The following is a 7,526-nucleotide window of genomic DNA, read 5'->3' as shown; positions in this document are numbered from 1 at the left end:
TGATTAACTATAATTACTTTTAGAAATTTTAATCTGACACTTTTTATTGGTTTGACAAACAGTAATGCAGCTTGAAACGCAAAATTATCGATGACATAACTATTAATTTTACTTTACAAATAATTTTCATCTTAGAAACATCACGCTGAAGAAAGCACACTTATGATTTAGAATTACTTGAAAGTTTTTACATTTCATTTCATCTTCTACAGAGCATAAGTTTTGTTCTAGAAAGTGGTTTAACTGTTCAAACCTCATGCATTGAAAGTATATATTTACCAACAGATGAGTTTATTGCTGTTTCCACATTAAGAAACAAAAATGGAACATTTCATTTAAAATAATTTATTTTTATAAGTAAAAGTATAAAAATAAGAAAATGGACATAGAGATCAAAAAGAATGTTAAACAAAACACTTTATAAACACAATCTAAACATATCAGAATTAAATAACAAGTTATACTAGAGGTGTAATAGGCTTGGAAACAGTATTGCAATATAATTTATTCTTGTTTTAATCTGGTTGTTGTTTTGTTGTTAAACGTGTCGTCGGCTCTCGCTGTAACTGTGAAGTTAACTGTATCCTGGAATTCATGTAACGTATCAGTTTAAGAGCAGTTCTTATCAACTTGTTGTGGTAGTGGAAGCAAAAGAGAAATAGCTCTTCCTATAGCTATATTGTGGAACTAAATGAATGTATCATTTTAAGAACGGTTGATACCAACTTGTTGTAGTGAAAAGAAATGTTTCTGTATCCAAATCTAATAAATAGAGAACAATGAGGAAACTGCTTACATCATTTATTTATTTTTAAATACTTTGAAATGCTTTGTTGAATTAAATAATCATTTCAGTATACTAATAATAATAGAAAATTTATTTTTCAACTTTTTTTATGGGTCCAGATTGAGTAAAATAGAAGTGAATCTCAAATGATCCCAGATTTTTTATGGGTACAGATTGAGTAAAATAGAAGTGAATCTCAAATGATACCAGGTTTTTTTATGGGTACAGATTGAGTAAAATAGAAGTTAATCTCAAATGATACCAGGTTTTTTTATGGGTCCAGATTGAGTAAAAGAGAAGTGAATCTCAAATGATATCAGGTTTTTTCATGGGCCCAGATTGAGTAAAATAGAAGTGAATCTCGAATGATACTAGAATCTTCTAAGCTATACAGCGCGACTTTCGTGAAACAGAGAGTTAATATTAACATGTCGGTTAAAGCTCTTGTCATAAAATAGTTAACTTGTAGCCACCTTAACATAATGGTTGTGTCAACAATCATTCCGTCACAAATCCGAAGGGAGTCAATACAGTTTTTCCTTCATTGGGATTCGGTCCAAGTTTTGGATCAGGGAAGGTTAGATTCAGCGTTGACCTCTTCCTCAGTGCATCTACTAGTTAAGTTGTATATTCAAAAAACGTTTTACTGCCTTAAAGCACTACGCGTGACACTGATGTGCTAACAACTGTCCGTACTATCAAATACACGAAGATCACGAATACAAGAAACCCAACGATATTTATGTGATAAAATAAATCTACGGCAGAATTAAACACGTTCCTCTCATTTCCCCCTCTTCACATTAGAACACGTTTTGACTTAATTTCATAAGTTTTCACACAGATAAACATCAAATAAACAAGGCCAGTGTTTAACGGTACGCAATTAATATTTAAAAATGAGATCGTCCCCTATTTCAAAACTGAATTAAAATAGCTGCATCTGTACATTTACATACGAGGTCTGTTCAAAAAATACGCGGACTGACGTCATAAAACAAAATGTACTTTATTTAGAAGTTACAGGTCTGGGACCCCTTCAAAGTACTCTCCTCCCCAACGCGCACACTTATCCCAACGGTGTTTCCACTTGTTGAAGCAGTCCTGGTACGCTTCTTTTGTAATGTCCTCCAGCTCCTTCGTCGCATTTGCCTTAATCTCGGGAATCGTTTCAAATCTTCTTCCTTTCAAGGGTCTCTTGAGTTTGGGGAACAAGAAAAAATCGCGAGGAGCAAGGTCAGGTGAGTAGGGGGGGGGTGGGGAAGAACAGTGATCGAGTGTTTGGCTAAAAACTCACGAGTTCTGATGGCTGAATTTCGCAGCAACGCGGTGCATCTTCAATTTTTCGGTCAAAATCTCGTAACAAGATCCAACTGATATCCCACACTCTTCAGCAAGCTCCCTGACAGTCAGACGTCGATTTGCCCGCATCAGGGTGTTGATTTTGTTGACGTGGAAGGACGTCCAGGACGCTCATCATCTTTAATGGACTGTCGACCATCCTTAAAACGTTCATGCCACTTGAAACATGCCGTACGCTTCATAGCAACATCACCGTAAGCCGTGTTAAGCATAGCAAATGTTTCAGTCGCAGATTTTCCAAGTTTAACACAAAATTTCACAGAATGTCGTTGCTCTTTCAGGTCATTCATTCTGAAATCCGCCAAACGAAAAAATCGCACTTCACTTAAAACCGCGTAGCTAATACAAAAATGAAGATATCTGCAATCGGGAAATGGCGTCGTAATCAGCTGACCTGTGCAAACCTAGCGACACCAAGCGGATTCCCCTGGAATTAACTGGAGCCGCGCAATTCAAACAGTCCGCGTAAATTTTTGAACAGCCCTCGTACAAAATGGCCAGACTATTTTAAACAAGACCTGGTATAAAAGAGATATGAGTGTTGACTATTAATACAGAAAAACTCAGATGTACCATAGCAGTAGAAACACGACTAAATATCTTTAAATTAACAAACTGCTAACAGATGAAACATCTAAGCAGATTTTACGTATAGATATGAGACTATACATAAAACAGAATGAGAAGGCTGGTTGGCACATATTTCCATTCTTATAAATAGACATCAGTGACCTCTGATCTTTTCACCTTAGAAACCATTTACTCTTGTGGGAAGCCAAGAAAATTGAATACGGCAATCATTTCCCTGGAGTAGTTTAGGGTATTATACGGGAAAAGTCTGAGATGAGAAAACATGCTCTCGCTTTCTTCTGTTGCATCGCAAATATTCTGTTATCGTAGTTGTTGATTGTTTGAAGGAAGCTCCTTAACCCTTTTATCATTACTACAATGTGTTACGTTAGACCCTACCTACACTATCGTGAGATAACAAGTAGAGGTGAAGAGGAGTTATCTGTAAGTGATCTTTTAAGTTATCACTGAATAAATTATGTGAGAAATTAGGCATAAGTAAAATACAAAGGGGCCATTAGGTTCAACCACCATGGAGTCCAGTAAGAGGAATGTGCTACACTGTTTAGTGTTTCACATTTTGAAGAGAGCTCAACAACGCAAGGTTTTCGTGGACAACACCATTATCATATAAATTTCTCCCCAACCCTTATAAGAGACGTTTCAAATTGGTTAGCATTAGCCACAGTTTACAAACCCTTTGACTCTGGAAGAGCCACATAAGACTTATCGTCTACAGGATTTCAAAGATCAAATAGTGCGCTGCAGTAACCTAGACACTACTCAACAACTAGGAACTTTTCCTATCCTTCGTAAGTCGCCACACATGCGCCATGTATCGAAATCTGATTTTTAGCATTTTAAGCTCTCAGATTTTCAATAATATATTATAGTAGATATAATTTGTACTTCATCATCTCTTTCAGAAAGTACTTTTGTAATTTTATTAGTTGTTGTGTTTGTCTCAATTTAAGTATTATGGCTCAGTATATATGTACAATACCTTATGTGACATACAGGTTAACGGTCAAGTCAGAGACTCCCCCACCACTTTGTCATCACTAGTTTTAAAGTTTGTCACATGGCGGTCAACCATCCTACAGCCTCTGTTAATTAATTTGCGGCCACTTTTAACCAAATGAGATTATTGACTGTCACAATTATAACCACAACTGAATTTGTAAAATGTCTTCAAAAGTACTTAACAATTGGAGCCTTGGACGTTAAACACTAGGCCACGCCTAGCCTCGTGAATTTGGTTTGTTGAGATATTTGAGAATATCTGTCTCTATAACACAGAGAGTGTAACGGACAGGTAATTTTGGGATATGGGAGTGTGCCAGTTTGTCCTGATTGTTAAACGTTAAATTAAAATAAAAAGTGACATCTAATCTATCGGTAAAAAACGTATTAAGTAGTCAGTTGATTTTTTTAAACATTATTAAAAAGTAAGTTGTTAATTTCCAAAATAATGTCTATTTTTATTCTATAACTACCAACGTAGGTTTTATTTGTTTTGTTTTTGAATTTCGCACAAAGTTACACGAAGGCTATCTACGCTAGCCTTCCCTAATTTAACAGTGTAAAACTAGAGGGAAGGCAGCTAGTCATCACCACCCACCGTAAACTCTTAGGTTACTCCTTTTACTAACAAATAGTTAGATTCATCGTCACATTATAACGCCCCCACGGCTGAAATGGCGAGCATGTTTCCGCGACCCTCATATTACGAGTCGAACGCCTTAACCCACCTGGCCATGCCGGGCCCCTAACGTAGGTAATGCCTCAAACACCTTCAACTTGTTTTGATACGCCTGGAGCCAAGGGGTGTCTTTATACTAAAACATGTTGAATATTAAAAGTAAGTTTAATTCAGAAACTCCCAAAAATGGTGATCTTGGGTGTATATTTTCAAGACAAGTTTTTATTTGTTAATTGATAATTTTTTAAGTGAAATACAGCGTCATCAAGTCTCCATACTAACTAGTATTAGATCTACCTGCTGGGAATAAGTTCAGTAGATATCATTTATTAACCAGCTGCCAACCTTTTATGCTCTTATATCACCTTTTTTATGTTTAGCTTTCAAATGAGGTACAAACGATTTTACCTGTAATTCGGTATGGAAGATCGAATCATCACGATAGTCAGCAGTAGGATGAGTAGGCAATAACACTTTGAAAGCAGCTACAGGAATAATGTTATACTCAACTTGCTGCACAATATCTACGAAGTGGTTTTAAACAGTTCCTGAAAACCTCCACATGCCATTTGGACACTTCCATACTTTTTGTGTCTAGCTGTTAAACTCGTGATGCGCTGACGGATTTCAATCATCTTACCACTAAAAATGTCTTTTCGCAGCCCCAGTACTAAATAAAAGATTGTGGGAAATGCCTTTTTTTTTTTTTAGCCATAAAAATGTCCCAAAAATTTCAATTCAAATTTAGAAAACCCGGTTTGGGTTTTGTTTTTTGTGAGGAGCCTGTTAAAAGTACACCAGATAAAAAATGCCTTTTTTCAGCCAGTCAACATTTCCAAAAAAAAAAATCACATCAAATTAAGAAAAACTGTGTTGTTTTTTTCAACAAAGATGTCTCCCATTAGCTCATGAGAAGCGTATTAAAAATAATAAGCGGAAAACTGTTAATAAACATCTGAGTTAATAATAGTCACAGCTTAAACAAGTATGAAGTAAAATTAATGTCTTAAAACTTCTCATTTCTTAAGGTTATAGATTATTTATTTTCTTAAACTATTTTAACATACTGTATTTCGAAAATCTTAACAAAAATGATACAACTTACCGTAAGGTTATTATTACATGCGTAATGATAAAACTTTGTAGAATGGATGAAAGACCTTTGAAACGTCGTCCCTACACTTCTGTCTCCACAACAGGCAGTTGCCGTCCATTCTACAAAGTTTCATCATGAATACTCTGCTTAAACAACGTATCAAAGAATAGTATATTTGTGTGTGTTTTTATAGCAAAGTAACATTGAGTTATCTGCTGAGCCTACCGAGGGGAATCGAACTCCTGAATTTAGCGTTGTAAATCCGTAGACTTTCCGGTGCTCTAGTGGGGGGTATCAAAGAATAGATGTATAATATTAGACAAATATTAAAAACAAACAATGTGCCGCCATCTAGTAGTAGAAATAACAATATAAATTGTATTGACCACAACAGTGCAGAACACCTTTATTGTTTGTAGAATTCAGTCAAAGTATAGATAATATAAATAAAGGACATACACTAAGACTACAAAAACAACAACAAAAAAACAACATTTTTATATATGTAGAAAATATGATTAGCTTTTGTGGCAATGATTAACTTTTCAGAGTCTAACTATAATGATTCTAGCTTGAAAGCAAAAACGTGTGTAATTCACTACTTTCTACTATATAAGTTTCGCTATACCCCTCTACAAGGTTAAAAACATACTAAAAACAAAGTATATTACAATTGATGTAATTAATTTTTGCAATAGCACAATAATTATAATGCCCCAAGTAGCTCAGCGGTATGTCTGCGGACTTACAACGCTAATAATCGAGTTTCGATACCCGTGGTGGGCAGAGCACAGATAGCCCCTTCTGTAGCTTTGCGCTTAATTCAAAAACACCCACACACATAACTATAATTCTTAAAATACTAAAATCCTGTATTACAAACTGGATATATTTATTGAGTAAATATCCATAATACAAAATAAGGTGTTTACTTTATCAATAAAATAAAGCTTTGATGACAATGAGGCATAATTAACCAAAGACGTTATAATAATAGATTTCTGTCACCTAATATTATGACTGAAATAAGTAAGTTTATACAATAGCAGAGATACTGACAAGAATTTGTCTTTTCCGGCCTAGGTTTATTTGTTTTTGAAATTTGCGCAAAGGTTATCTACGTTAGCCATCCCTAATTTAGCAGTGTTAGACTACAAGGAAAGCAGCGAATCATCATCACCCATCGCCATCTCTTGGGCAACTCTTTTATCAACGAATAGCAGGAGTGACCGCCACATTATAACGTTCCCAGCTGAAAGGGCGATTCGAACCCGCGACCTTCGAATTGCGAGTTGAGCGCCTTAAACACCTGGCCATGCCAGGCCTTAAGCCTAGATATAAGCTTATCTAGTTTATAACAATTTAGCTCCCTCCCTCAGTCTACACTGCTACTGTTAAACAAATGGAAGAAATTGTTTCACATGTGTAACTAACAAACAACAGAAGATCCAAAGCGTGTTTAATACCACATTGCAGTTTGGAACTTGAACCTACCGCTACGTAGCTCGATCAGTTAATAAATTTATATGCAAAAACGGCTCGTTTGGGTTGAGAAAATATTTTACATAGAAGAGTTCACAACCTGACGATGACCGAAGAAGATCGAAACGTTGTTCGCTCTTCTATGTAAAATATTTTCTCAACGTTTCGATCTTCTTCGGTCATCGTCAGGTTGTGAACTCTTCTATGTAAAATATTTTCTCAACCCAAACGAGCCGTTTTTGCATATAAATTTCTCAACAAGTGGGTTTCTCGACATCACCGATCAGTTAATAGTTATGTCCACTCCTGGTTCCTTATTATAGATATAAAGCAATTAGAAACTGGTTTCTTTAGCATTAAAGGTATTAACTAAATAAATTAGAAAATTAATTAAATAGGTATTTTCTGACTCTGGGTAAAATATGGAATGCCAAACTTTTTATTAAACGTTGTACATTATTAAATATATATACTCAACATAATAACTTATTGTATATAAACGTGAAGTAAATATTAAAATCTCAAAT

Source organism: Tachypleus tridentatus, chromosome 13 (genome assembly GCF_004210375.1).
Source record: "Tachypleus tridentatus isolate NWPU-2018 chromosome 13, ASM421037v1, whole genome shotgun sequence".
In the NCBI taxonomy this organism is placed as follows: Eukaryota; Metazoa; Arthropoda; class Merostomata; order Xiphosura; family Limulidae; genus Tachypleus; species Tachypleus tridentatus.
The sequence above is the reverse complement of the archived record's forward strand: the minus strand, read 5'-3'. Positions refer to the sequence as shown.